The sequence below is a fragment of the Chlorocebus sabaeus genome, chromosome 9 (assembly GCF_047675955.1).
Source record: "Chlorocebus sabaeus isolate Y175 chromosome 9, mChlSab1.0.hap1, whole genome shotgun sequence".
NCBI classification, from domain to species: Eukaryota; Metazoa; Chordata; class Mammalia; order Primates; family Cercopithecidae; genus Chlorocebus; species Chlorocebus sabaeus.
The window spans coordinates 45,098,003-45,113,147 of record NC_132912.1 but is presented as its reverse complement, the minus strand read 5'-3'; the positions used below and the strand labels follow the sequence as shown (position 1 = coordinate 45,113,147).

The following is a 15,145-nucleotide window of genomic DNA, read 5'->3' as shown; positions in this document are numbered from 1 at the left end:
ACCCTTCTGTGTGACCAGTCTCTTGTGTCCCTGCCTTTAGGCGAGTACACTTCTCACTCCCTCTGGGACTCCAGGATCCTTCATCAGGTTGCCTCTGCTGCTTTCCCTCTGTCTTCACTCCATTCTTTCTCAGACATTTTGTGCCAAGCTGCCCTTTTAGGCAGAAAATTTTTCCTGCTCAGGCGCTGAAAACCCATGCTAGACTGTACTTCTCCATCCCTGCGTGGATGCCTCCTGACTATTCAGTTTTTGATATTTTATTCTATTTCACCTTCCATTCAGGGGTGCTCTCACTTGATTCTTAACAATGTACAGGGTGGTGCTCCCACACTAAGGTCTTTCTCATTGTCTGCAGGCCCCAACTCCTTACTCTGGACAACCACAACTTTCTGTTTTATCTCCATGCTCATGAATTAAAATGCTCAGAAAAAGAAGAGAGGAAAAATGCCATATACATTTTATAATCAGCACACAAAGCTCTGCAGAACAAGGATTTTGATTGGAATTGCATTGAGTTAATAATTTGGGAAGAAAAGAGATAATATTTTAATTGCCTTATTAACTTATTAATTTAAAAAATTTCACATAGAGGCCTTGCCTATTTTAATACCTATTCTCGATTATTTTGGTATAGATTATCACATATTTTATTTTTATATATATTTTTCTTCTTGTTACTTGCTTATAGAAACAAAATTGATATTTTATGTATTGAACTTGATTAGTTAAGCTGTCTTGCTAAACTCCTTGTTATTTTATTATCTGCATATTGATCTGTACAGTATTTAGGATTTTCTATATACACATATCATCTGTAAATAGTAACAGTCTTCTTTCCAATTCAAGAGTTTTTATTTCTTTTTCTACTGCAAGAATAATGTTGAATAAATGTGGGTACAGTTGGTATCTATGTCTTGTTGAAATTCTAATGAGAAAACAATACATTTCAATCTCTATGTAGATAGTGGGTTTTTGTTTTCATAATAGATACCTTTTAGTTTACTGTATAAGTTTTTCAGGACTGCATAACAGATGACCACAAACATAACTTCTTAGGACCACAATCATTTATGATATCATGGCTTCTGTGGGTTAGAAGTATGCTCATGTCTTAACTGGGTCCTCTGCTCAGTCTTACCTGGCTGTAATCAAGGTGTCAGCTGGGCTGAATTTTCATTTGGAATCTTGACTGGAAAAGAGTTTGCTTACAAGGTAATTAAGTTTGCTGGCAAAATGTATGCTTCTGTGACTGAGATCCCAAGCTATCTCCTGACTTTTGGCTAGGTAATCTCAGGTCCTAAATGTTGCCTACAGTTCCTAAAGGCTGGGCACAGTTCTTAGCCATGTGAATTTCCTCAACATGGCTGCTTGCTTCATCAAGTCAGCAAGAATAGCCTGTCATCTCAAGTTGTATATCAGGCTCACTCAGGATAATGTCCCTATTGATGAACCAAAAAGTAACTGATTTTAGAGCTTAATAACATCTGCAAAATTCTGTTCACCAGAGGCAAGTCGTACTCAAGGAAAGAGAAGTGTACAAAGTGAGAACACCAAGGGGCAAAAATCACTGGAGCTCCCATTATAATTGTAGTAATAAAATTATCTTCTAATACTAGTTTTCAAAGTTTCATTGTGAATCAAAGTTCAATCTTACAAAGTACTACTTATTTTGCCTCTGCTGAGATGATCACTTAAAAAGCCATTTGTCACTTGTATTAAATTGCATTACTTTATTTACCCTTGTTAATCTAACCTTGTATTTGTCAGCTAAACTGAACTTGATTGTGATAATATTTGTTTTTATTCATTGCTACTTTTGGTATGTTAATATTTTGCTTAGGACTCTTTTTAAATGTCTTTTTAAATATGATGATAATAAAGAGAATTTTCAATGCTTTAATTCCATGTACACCCTGCCATTATCCTTAGCAAACTGTTTCTTCATATTTTAATTTTCTTTTAATTCTTAAAAACACTAGGCATTTTCATAGCTTATGTGTGAGACTGTCAATGTTCAAGCAATTCTCCCACTTCGGCCAGGCTATGTAGTCACAGGCTTATTGTTTCTACGAGCTAACTTTAGTGCCTGTGGTAGATCTGTTTACCAGGCTCTTTTTAGAAATGAGTGGAAGATATAGAAGCATTAGGGATGGTTCCAGAGAAGGATTTTCCTATCTTAGCATTGTCAACATGTTGGATGGGATGATTCTTTGTAAATGGTGTTCCCTTGTACATTGTAGGATGCTTACCAGATCCTCCCCACTAGAGGCCAATAGCACCTCATCATCATAGTCCTCTTCCCTCAGTGATAATAAAAAATGTCTCCAGACATTGCTTAAGTTAATAAATGTGCCCAGAGGCCAGGCACAGTGGCTCACACCTGTGATTTTAGCTCTTTGGGAGGCCGAGGTGGGTGGATCACTTGAGGCCAAGAGCACATGTACCCTAGAACTCAAAGTATAACAATAAAAAAAAAAAAAAAAAAGAAAGTCAAGCTTGAAGGCAGCACACCCACTATGGGCTTGGGCCTCAGAGTGATGCATGTAACAGATTCAGATTGCCCTTTCCACAACTGGAAAACTCACTTTGGACTGTTTTATGGGTGATCAGCAAAACTTACATTGCATTTGAACCATTATAATTTGGGGCTATGTGTTTTGACAAATTATCTATAACTGGTACACTGTACATGGTGACTCTTGAAGAGTTTCAAACTTTTATGTTTCAATTTAGCATTTCATGTAACACAATTTGAATTACAGATTTAAGACACATGAATGTGAAATCATTGTAAATTACAAAGTTATTAATTTATTATCTATACGCATCACTTGGTCTCCTTGAAAATTTTTCTATTAAGATTTACACTCATTTTAAACAAATAGTTTTTGAAAATACATTAAATGCAAGACACGACACCAATGAATAAAACATTATCTAAGGAGAAAAAAAAAAAAAAAGAGTTCCTACAGCATTCCTCTGTCAAAAGACAAAATTACAACAACTAAAAATCTAATTGGCTGTTATTAGCCATTCTGGAATTGGTTAACATCTCATTCTATGAAATAGAATGAGTGCTCTTCAAAGAGCTGAGCAGAGGGATTTAGCTTTGTTAGCAGAAAAGGGCTAAAGAAAACAGAAACAGAACAAAAAGCAATTGGTGGTTTCAAAGTGACTTTTCTTAAAGAGGTAAAGCACAGGGGACCCCCTTGTCATCCTGGCTCAGGTAAATTCAGTCCCTTCTGGGGCCCAAGTAAACTGACTGCTGTGATTCTCCTATTAAAGAAAAAATGGTCCTGTTTCAAAGTTTGTTTTGACAATGCATCTCTCAGCATGAGTGACTTTATTCTGGGTTGCTCAGGACTGCTGAGGCCAAGTGCAGGAGCTCAGTCCCCAATAATGGCCTCCTGTAAACTTTGTTCAATGCCTTCATACCAGCTGGCTGATACCCTGGAGTTTTGCAAGGGGTGCTTCTCCCATGGGAATGCTTCCTCACCTACATCCCTGTTATCTTCTCAGATTCTGTCAGTCCAATACCTTGTATGTTAGTAGATACCCTTTGATGCAGGAATCCTTTCTCTTCTTCTTCCCCAGTCTCTCCCCGGTGGGTGGTTTTGCAGAGCCCTGTGTTCTATCTATCTATCTATCTATCTATCTATCTATCTATCTATCTATTGCCCCACTTTCCTCCCTGACTTCTGCAGTAGATGGAGTTCCTCGAGGTCTGGGACCTGCTCCGGTTTCGTCTTTATTCTTGCCTTTGTAAGTCTCTACATTCCTGGTGCTTATTATAGTATCTGGCCCATAATTCATTCGTAGCAAAATTCCTTAAATTTTATTATAACATCAAGAAGGAAAGTTGTAAAATTGTACCTTAGCTAGTGCAAACAGAAAACAAAACAGCACTTCACCCAGTTGACGGTGGTGTGATTCCACATCAGTCCCCATTTTACACAGGAAGGTAGTTGCTAATTTAACAAGATTTCATGGCCAATAAAATATTTATGATGCTTTTAGTGTTCAATGCATTTATCTTACAGTTATTATTATAAAAAATTGTATTTTATTTATTTTCTTTTTTTGGAGAGCGTCTGGGGAATTGTGAATCATGGAATCTCAGGGTTTGTACTTGGCTAGATTTTAATGGACACATAGAGAGGAGCAACCTTCACTGGGCTTTGCAGAAGGCATTGCAGAAGGCAGAGGATGGGAGGAGGAATAGTATCAGAAAAAAATAACTAATGAATACTTAGGCTTAATACCTGGCTGATGAAATAATCTGTACAACAAACCTCCATGACAAGAATTTACCTTTGTAACAAACCTGCACACATACTCCTCAACTTAAAGTAAGACTAAAAAAAAATAATAATAATCATTTGGTAGAAGGGAACACTGAAGCCATGTGAATCAGAAGGGCCACTCTTAATTGCTTATTTTCACTGCTATGCCTCCCTTCACTCTGGAAATCTTCTAGAGGTCTTGTACTAAGGAGAGCATGCTCAGGTTTCCCAAGCTCTACAAAATCACCCAGAATGCCGAAGACTTCAACACAAGGGTAAACAGGGTTGATCTCAGAATTGTCACCTCAAAAAGGCCCTGCCTTCTGCTGCTCAATTCTGGTCATCTGCCTATGAGATATCTGAAGCTTGAAAGAGAACACTTGAAAAGCACTGAGACCGTGACTCCCACCCCAGCACACACAGTCAGCCAAGTAGGTTAGAGATTTCTTCTCTGGTGATGAGTTCACACCACATGGGGTGTATTCTCGAGTTCCAGTGTGTTGACTCCTTCCTGCTTCTCCCCATCAGCTCCTGAGATCAATGTGGGCAGCAGCCCCCACCTGGCCCAAGTTCAAGATCCGCTGTCAAAGACTTTTTTTAGGTGGTCACGCAGCCCTGCATGGAGACCTGATGGGAGCATGCCTAACTGTTGCTGGGTTTGTCATTTTAAATAAAATATTTCTTTAGCTAGTGAGTAAAATTGGCTATATAGGAACTCAGAGATCACATGAGTCACTTTTTTTTTTTTAATGGAACAGAGAATCAGCAAAGAGACCACAAAAGGTTTAGGTAATTATCAGAAGACCGTGCAGATGCTGAGTTGGGTGTTAAATTTGTCACATAGAGGGGTCTAGCACATAGATGCCCATCACAGCTGAAAGTGGCAGAGTGGTTGGGTGACCCTATCCAAAGGAAAGATAGATGTGTTCCTGGCCAGCTCAGGGGTGAGATGTGAGCACAGCTGCATGGCCATGCTGCTGCCTTGGGTCTTTGTCAGAGGTGATTCAGAAGTTTAGGCAGAGGTCATTGCCCAGATCAGTCCCAGTGCTACATGATGCTGGTGGTCATGACTTGCAAGGGTGGTTCCTGGGCCGTCAATGAGAATAATACAGGGAGTTCCCTCTCTAGGTCTCAGTGAGAGAACAGTCTCTGAGGCTCTGGCTTCTGAGCCAGATATTCTTGATGGGCATCCTTCACAGCTGCCCTCTTCTGGGAAGGCTTCCTAGTCACATTCAAGACTGGGAACAAAGAGAAGAGATCCTTATTGTTTCTATTGTCTCCCATATCTAGTGATACTTAAGTGACTAATTTTATTATTCCTTGTTGACTGTGATTCTATTAATCGCAAAATATGACCCATTTTCACTGGATTATTTACAGAAATCCATTTTCTACAGCATTTGAATTCTAAGGCTGTTTTAGGTGAGAAATAAACAAGTAGAGCTAAGAATGCCTGGAAATCTCAGGCACTTTGATTTTTTTTTTTTTTTTTTTTTTTTGTAGAGAGGTCAAGGATGGTCCAAAATAAATATTTAAAATAGAGGATATTCCATTGTGCTATAATAACATTTTTCATAATTTTTTGTTGTTTCATCACTACTGAGGATCAAACTATGTAATTCCCAGAACAACTTATAAATTTTTAAATAAATTTAATCTGGGCTTTAATAGTTCTGTCATTGCAGTGACAAAACTAATAATGAAACTTAAGTGGGGAAATTCAGGGCAGGTGTGGAAAACTTAGTAGATCAAGACTTAAAGGGTGGAAGATGGGGACATTTAAGAAGGCAGCTAAAAACTAAATTGTACAGGTTTTAAGTGTGAGGTTAAGAAATTGGGACTTAATTGCTTGGGCATTGAAGGGTCAAAATAGAATTTAGATTAAAAAAATGTTTATGATCAGACCATTTTGGGGAAATGAATCAAATGTGTCTTTTAACATGAGTGGTAGAAGGACAACTACTGGCAGAGATTCCAGAGGAGAGTTTAGGGAGAATTAAACCCAAGAATGGGAATGTGTTTGCAGAGGAGGGAGCATGTTTTGAGGGGAGCTTCTTTGTTCATCAAGATTGTGGCATATCTATGACGTAAGAGACTCTGAGAGCACAGTGGATATAGATGTTAACACACCAGACCCTGCCTCTCTTGCCCTCGGACCTTACCTAAGGTCAGAGTTGATGGCCAAAAATTGTGTACATATTGCTTATTTACCAATGTGATGAGTCCTGTGGTCTGTGGGTAGAGCATAATTGTCATTTAAAAGAATTCATTCTCCTCACTCCCAAGAAGGCATAGAAACATGGCACCAATTTGAGACAAACTGGGGTTCTGCCAAAGCCAAGGGACCCTTGTCTAACAGAGGGACACTTTCAGGCTTCTTCCCTTTCCCCAAGTGCTGCCTGAAGCTGTCCTTTAGATGCCTGTCCACACCCTGAGCCCCACATGAGTTTTGTTTGACCAAGAACTAAAGTCATGAGAATGGCTTCATTTCTTCCTTTGATACTGTGTGGATCACATCACAAAGACAGGAAATTTTACCAGAAAATTTTCTCCACCATCCATGCAGAGAGTCTCAAGTATAAATCAGTAATGTTCATGATGGGCAAAGCAACATGATTATTTGGAAGAAATATTTTTGAAAATGTATGGGTACGTTGTTCATTTGCTAGAATGCTTCCAATAATTTCACTTTGCTTATTTTAATGTGACTTTGGAGATTTTCAAAGTGGTCCTTTGCTGATGGAGTTTGTGTTAATTCATTTTAAGTTTCAAAATAAATTTTTCCACTCAAGCAATTCAGGGAATCAAATTTGTTTCAACCATCACAGCCATATGCATACTCCTATGGTTGCTCCTAGCCTTTGATCTAAAAACTGATTTGAGGTTAAAACCAGCATGTCACCTTTACAGGAACCCAAGTCCATTAAGAGCCCCAGTGTCAGGCCACACTCAAGTTTTCTCATCATGCATCCAGTCAGCATAGTTGAGCAACCCTCCTTGAAGTGTAATGTGGTTATTGGCAGGAGAATGAAAAATCAGTTTTGATTTTAAGTTGTTCTTGTTGAAATTTTAGGGGGAGGTGATGGAAAAGAGAATATACGTACCATAAAAAAATGGCTCCTGAAAACATTTGTTCTTGATTCCCCAGAGTCCATACCATGGAAACAGATTCCTCGTCGTTTAAGAATACCATATGATTGCTTATATATGGGCATGAATTAAACAACTGGGCCTTTCAACATTTTTGGAGAAGGCTACTTTACACTTTTAAAATGGATGTGCTCCTATAAGATCAGGTATGTTTTATGTACTAAAATAACAGTGCACAGGTATAAAATATAACTTAGCAGTACCTCTCTCTGCTCCTGGCATTGTTGGTTCATATTAGCTTAAACTATTTCTGACCTATACCTTATTACTGTAACTTGGGTGTTTCATATTATGCAAATCCTAATGACTTGCCTGGTTTCCCATTAAGTTAAATTTGGGCAAGATTGCCAGTGTTCTCTGAGACTGCAACTTTTAAAATTCAATTATTCACTCATGTTTTACGAAGAAAAGAGTGTGTTCTTTATGCCAGGGTCTTTCTGGGTTCTTGAACACAGTAGTGTGCATAACAGAAAAATTTCCAACCTCATGGAACTTACACATAGAGAAGGCAAATCTTGAACAAGAAGTGTTACCAAAGTCAAAGGTCAAGGTCAGATGGAATGTATTCCAAGGAAAACTAACCTGGTATTTCATTCAGCTGCACTACCTATGAATGTACACTTGTATAAGGCCTGCCTTTTATAAAGCACCCTCTAGTACTTGTGCTACTTATAACGACTATACTAGTACTTATACTACTCTTTATGGGAGGAAAAAATAAATTTTCTACTCATGAATTCATGGTGTTGGAAGCAGAAAGACTAGTTTTAATTCTAGTACAGGCACTATAGGTATGAGCAAGTTAAGTTCTAAATGTTTGTAAATTAGAAACTTAGAATACATCTTCACTCTTGACGTAGTCTAGACTTCACTAGTTGAGGTGTACCTCCTCTGAGTCCCTGGAGTCTTGAGAGACTCATAGAGAGTGAGGTGGGGGAGGGAGCTGGCTCAGTTAATGTTCTGGAATGCAGGCTGCTCTGAAACAGTGCTGCTGGAAGTTCTTGAAGCAACGGTGGAGAGCGGAAAAGCAGGATAAACTTGGCATCTGCTCTCCGACCAAAATGTTTTGACAGATGCATTGGTGTCAAGGCAATGATGCCACTTCTAACTTAATTCTCCCTCCTGGGCCGTGTGTGAAGGACATGCCTGAGAGGTTCACTTCAGTTGCTCCACTGATTCTTGTTGCATCAAAAACATACATGAAAATTCATTCCATCTGTTTTCATGATTGTTTAACGCTGTCTCTTCTGAAAACTATGCTATTACTTCGTCTTGAAATTATGCCTTTGTCAGAGTCATTCCAAATACATTTTGTGGTTTAGCTGGATGCTGATTTAATGTTTTCAATGAGATTTAATGGAAAATAAAAACAAAGATGATGCCGCCTTTATAGATGGCATCAACCTAGCTCTTAGAATATTGTGAAATTAGTTCCTTGATCATTTTGTCTGGTTAGAAAATAAGATATACTTTTCTTATAAATTGTGGATTTTCCCAAAAATATTTTCAAAGAGATTTTTGCAGGCAACATTTTGGGACTGTTACTACTAAAGGGGACCTGTGTGGTTTCTCTCAGTTGTTCACAGAAGTCTGGCTTAGTGACTGTTTCCAGACCTCAATTGGCTAATCCTACATTATATCGATTCCTGGACCCAACCAGGTTTTGCGAATCACAGGAGTCTGGAAGAATAGACTCACTGCGAGTAGACCCTGGAACCATAATCTTGAAATGCCTCTAAGAGGGTGTGCTGCCTGTCTGGGACAGGGTTTCTATCTCTCTCGATTTATTACACTTTTCATGTGTATAATAAGCACTGTCATAATATTAGGTTTTATGTCACATGCAATCACAGATTATTCTAAATATTATTCAGTATTTTATCAGACCAACCAGATGGGACATTTATTCTACTTTTTTTTTTTTTTCCTTGTGCAAATCGTCCTCTGGATTTTTGAACAGGTAATGCCCTTTTCTCTCAGCTCAGCCCTCACTCAAGAATGGATCTGATCCTGGGTTTGCAAACGGCTAACTGACCTCAGTCTAGTTCAAGTAAATGCCAGCAGTTCTGATGCCATGGTCAGGCTTATCCTTCTTACCTTTTCCCTTGCTCTTTAAGCCTTTGTGTGCTAATGATGGGTATCTGCTAAGAAGAGCTTGGCTCCTTGCTGGTTAAGATAGGAGAACACAGGTTTAGTGAGGTCAGACCTCTCCATATGCACTTTGCATGGATTTCTCTAATAGAGACCTTTTTAGAGCATCATGTATTTGACCCCTGCTGACGTCACCACGGTAGTCTCACCCCATCTTATCAGGTCACCTTTCCACCTCAAGTTCACCTCCATGCCAAACGCAAGCTGATTACCTTTTTGCCTGAAATGGTCCTTTCTCCTCTTAACTGCCTGGTCACTCCAAATACCCATGTCTACTTCCCATACTACTTTTTTCTGAGATAATGCTGTCACCATGGTTTGCACAGATGGTGGATAAATACTGTTCTGAAGGCTGGCTTGGGGAATCCAACTACTTCAGGTTTGGGTTTTTCTACTTTTTGAAATTTATTTGACATTTTAGAAATATGACCAAAAAGAAGACAACAAAATGACAAGGAAGAGTCTCAGGAGTGGTATAATTGTAACAGAGCTGTTAAGATTAAGCAAAGTGTGGAAGGAATATTTTGTCAGCAACTTGCTTTAAGAATAAACTGTACAATTGAATGGGGCTTTTCCAGTCTGAAGTATCAGCAAGCTACAGCTTATAAATGCCTTCATCCACAAATGCTTTCTTAGGACCTCTTTCCTCCAGGAGTAGCTTATTGACAGGTTTTAAAAAGAAATGACATGCAGAGATGCTTGCCTATAAAACAGTTTAAATAGAACTATCTAGCCCCTAATGACTGTGACTCCTTTGAAGAATGCTATCTTTAGAGGTTCCTGGTGAGTCCCAAAATCTCACTTTGGTTTGGGAGTTTCTTCTCCAAGGGAATAAACTATTTCCAGATGGCATTGGCTTTGACTGGGGCAGAGATATTCTTTCTTAAACTGAAAACTAAAATGCAATGTTGAATTACTCCTCCAAAACGATGAACTATAATATTAGTTTTATCTTTTTTCATTAAATTGTAATGCTCAAATTACCTTACATGTAAACATTTTATCGAATGCCAGTATCATGACGAGTTAGGAATTAATACATTGTCAAACTCTAGAAGCTACAATTAGAAAACATTCTTTAGATTGATCTGTTTCTGCTGTTCTGTCAAATTGGAAGCATCCTGTTCCATAGTCTTAAGGGCCTTTCCCCATGTGGGTGTTCTTTTCATAGGCTAACATTCACTTCAGTCCTAAAGTGATCAAAGAGTTGTCCCTTGTAAAGGTCATCCAGATTTGTGAATTGCATCACTTTGTGCTAATGCTTCACACTGTTTATAATCTTTTCTTTTAAAAACAATTTTTTAGAGAATGGGGCTGACTCTCTTACCCAGGCTGGAGTGCAGTGGCACAACCATAGCTCACTGTGTCCTTAAACTCTTAGGCTCAAGTGATCCTCCTTTCTGAGCCTCCTGAATACCGGAGACTACAGGCGTACACACCATGCCTGGCTTTCTCACGCTTCTTCTCTCTCCTGATTGTGTAGAGGATTACTTCCCACCCTGTTGTCTCCTTAGCCTGACTGGGTGGAAGAGACCTCCCTATGTTAAGCATTTCAGAGTGTGTTTTCTGTATTTTTTCCAACCCCTACTTTTTCTTTTTCCTGTGAAAGTGGTTCTCAACCACTTGATTTTTGCCCCCTGGGGGACATCTGGCAATGTCTGGAGATATTTTGGGTTGTCACAATTAGGATGGGTGTCACTGGAATCTAGTGGGTAAAGGCTAGGGGTGCTGCCAAACAGTCTGCAATGCACAAAAGAGCCCCCAAACAAATAATTATCTGAACAGAAGTATCCACAGTGCCAAGATGAAAACACTATGAACTAATGAAATGGCCACAATCTACTTTAATAAAAGATCAATTCTCAAGGGGCTCCTGCTACTTCATTAAATTGTCCACTTTATGTACTTTCTTATGTAGTGCAGATATTTTGGCATCTGAATCTATTTTTCTGCCCATCACAATTCTCTCCTACAAATTTTCTATTAGGTATCAGTTTTTCAAATGAGCAAGCACTCCTTTTTTTTTTTTTTTTTTTTTTTTTTTTTTAGACGGAGTCTTGCTCTGTTGCCCAGGTTAGAGTGCAGTGGCACGACCTCAGCTCACTGCCAGCTCCACTCCTGGGTTCATGCCATTCTCTTGCCTCAGCCTCCCGAGTAGCTGAGACTACAGGCGCCCACCACCACACCTGGCGAATTTTTTATATTTTTAGTAGAGACAGGTTTCACCACGTTAGCCAGGATGGTCTCAGTCTCTTGACTTTGTGATCCGCCCGCCTCGGCCTACCAAAGTGCTGGTATTACAGGCATGAGCCACCGCACCCAGCTGCAAGCACTTCTTAGTCTAATAATTTCTTTTCTCTGAAGTTGTCTTTTTTAGTCTTTGGAGTCCATTTTTCTAACCCAGTTAATGAATATAAACTTGTTTATAAAATTTATAGTTTTTTTTTTCACTAACTAGGTGACTTTGAACATATTTGACTTCTCTTTTCTGTACCTCATCTGGAATATGCACTTAATTACATTGTTTCAAATACTTGTTAAAGTATTAAAGGTACTAATATATGTAAGGTGCTTAAAAATGTGCCTGTCATATATAAGTGCTTATCTAAGATATTTTTTCAACATGGAATGTCTTATAATATCTAATAACTTTGTTTATTATGTGTACATCCATTAAATATGAAACACACTGTCCTTTTACACAAATGCTTTGTATGTTTAATTTCTTTTAGTCCAAGAGTCAACCAACATTAGAAATATTGGTATTAGAAGGAAACTCAAAAACTTGTTAAACCATAACTGCAAAATTTGATTTTCAGCTTAGTCTCTCACAAATTCTAAATTTTTCATGCAACCAAAGTTTTCTGTAGGCTCCCTTAGGGCAAATGCAAGTGGAGAGCTAAGGCACATGTTTCCACCTTCAAAATAATTTCAACTTCTATCACTTCTTGCCATCTCCATCATAGACACTCTGGCCCTGCATTTTCTGAAAGAACTTTCTGTGAAGATAAAAATGTACTGTATCTGTGTCGTCCAATACAATAGCTAGCCACTAGCCACATGTGGCTATTGCATATTTAAAGTGACTGAAGAATCAAAACTTTAACAATAGCTTTATTGAGATACAACATATAACATACAATTTATCTATTTAAAGTGTACAATTCTATGGTTTTTTCTTTTAACATATTCACAGAATTTTACAACCATTACCACAATCCATTATAGAACATTTTTATCACCCCTAAAAGAAACCCTATATTCATTAGCAGTCACTCTCTATTTCCCCCCAGGTAGCTCTGGAAACTATTGCTCTGCTTTTTGTCTCTATAGATGTGAACATTCCTGGACATTTAATAGAAATAGAATCATACAATATGTGACCTTTGGTATCTGGCTTCTTCATTTATTTTAGAGTTTTCAAGGTGCATTCATGTTGTAGCCTGTATCAGCACTTCATTAATGTTTATTGCCTAATAAGTTTGTATTATATTGATACAACACATTTTGCTTGCCAATTCACAGATGATGGACATTTGGGTTATGAACAGGCTACTGTGAATAATGAAAAATGCTATGTATTAGTTTAGGCTATTATGAATAATTATGATAATGCTGGTATAACATTTAGGTACAAGGTTTTGTATGTTTCATTCATAAGTTTCATTTCTCTTGGGTATGTACCTAGGATTGGAATTGCTAGGTCAAAAGCTACCTATGCATAACCCTTTCAGTAACCACCTCACAGTTTTCCACAGTGTGTACTGTTTTACTTTCCAACTGGAAATATATGAAAGATGTAATTTCTCTACATACTCACCAACACTTGTTATTATTTGTCCTTTTTTATTATAGGTATTATATTGGGTGTTAAGTGATGCCTCCTTGTGGTTTTGATTTTGTACTTTCTTGATGGCTAGTGACATTAGGCTTTTCTTCATGCACCTGTCAGACACTTTTATATCTTCTTTACAAAAATGTCTATTTAAATGTCTTGCCTACTTTATAGTTTTTTTTCTTCTTACTGTTGAGTAAAAGTTCTTTGTGAATTTTAGATACAGATTTCCAATCATATAATTTGCAAACATTTTCTCCACTTTTCTGGTTTTCCTTTTATTTTCTTTGTTATGTCCTTTGAAGGACAAATGTTTCCAATTTTGATGAAGCCCAGTTCATTTTCTTTTATCACTGTGCTTTTGATGCCATATCTAAGAAACTCTTGCCAAACCCAAGGCCATAAAAATTTATTGCTATTTTTTATCCTAAGAGTTTTATAGTTTTGCAACTCAGAAACATAAAATCAAATACTGCATGTTCTCACTTAAAAATGGGAAATACATAATGTGTACACATGAACATAGAATGTAAAATGATAAGACACTGGAAACTCAGAAGGGCAAGAGGGTAGGAAGGGGAAGGGTGATGAGAAATTGTGCACACTGGATACAGTGTACATTTTTCCAGTGATAAACACAATGAAAGCCCAGACTTCACTCTTACCAATATACCCGTGTAACAAAATTGCATTTGTACTCCTTAAATGTATGCAATTAAAAAATAGTTTTAAAGTTTTGGTTCTATGATTAATGTCATAATGTTTTATTGTGGTAAAAGCATATGTAATAAACTTTGCCATTTTAACCATTTTAAACATAAAAATTCAGAAGCATTAATTACATTCAGAATGTTGTACAATCATCACAACTACGTATTTCCAAAAATTTTTATCACCCCAAACTGAAACTCTGTACTCATTAAGCAATGACTCCTCATTCCCCCTTTCCTCCCAACACCCTAGGAGGAATAATTTTTTATGGCATTTTAATTAATGTAAATGTAAACAACTAAATGCAGCTGGTGGCCATCATATTGGACCTCACAGTTTATTTATTTATTTATTTGTTTGTTTGTTATTATACTTTAAGTTCTAGGGTACATGTGCACAATGTGCAGGTTTGTTACATATGTATACATGTGCCATGTTGGTGTGCTGCACCCATTAACTCGTCATTTACATTAGGTATATCTCCTAATGCTATCTCTCCCTGTTCCCCCTACCCTACTACAGGCCCCAGTGTGTGATATTCCCCGGGGAATATCATTAGATCACATTTGTCAATATTGGCTTTTGTTGCCATTGCTTTTGGTGTTTTAGACATGAAGTCCTTGCCCATGCCTATGTCCTAAATGGTATTGCCTAGGTTTTCTTCTACGGTTTTTATGGTTTTAGGTCTAACATTTAAGTCTCTAATCCATCTTGAATTAATTTTTGTATAAGGAGTAAGGAAGGGATCCAGTTTCAGCTTTCTACTTATGGCTAGCCAATTTTCCCAGCACCATTTATTAAATAGGGAATCCTTTCCCCATTTCTTCTTTTTGTCAGGATTGTCAAAGACTAGATAGTTATAGATGTGTGGTTATTTCTGAGGGCTCTATTCTGTTCCATTGGTCTATATCTCTATTTTGGTACCAGTACCATGCTGTTTTGGTTACTGTAGCCTGTAGTATAGTTTGAAGTCAGGTAGCGTGATGCCTCCAGCTTTGTTCTTTTGGCTTAGGAT

General features: G+C 37.8%; 1 protein-coding gene across 1 annotated transcript in view; it reads left to right on the top strand.

Moving 5' to 3' along the window:
- Nucleotides 1–15,145, top strand: part of LOC103215739 (ankyrin repeat domain-containing protein 30B-like) — a 213,756-nt gene that overhangs the window by 179,528 nt on the left and 19,083 nt on the right. The window contains 2 exon segments of the mRNA XM_073018916.1: nucleotides 4,812–4,939; nucleotides 7,432–7,579. The gene's annotated coding sequence lies outside the window, so the exon portion shown is untranslated.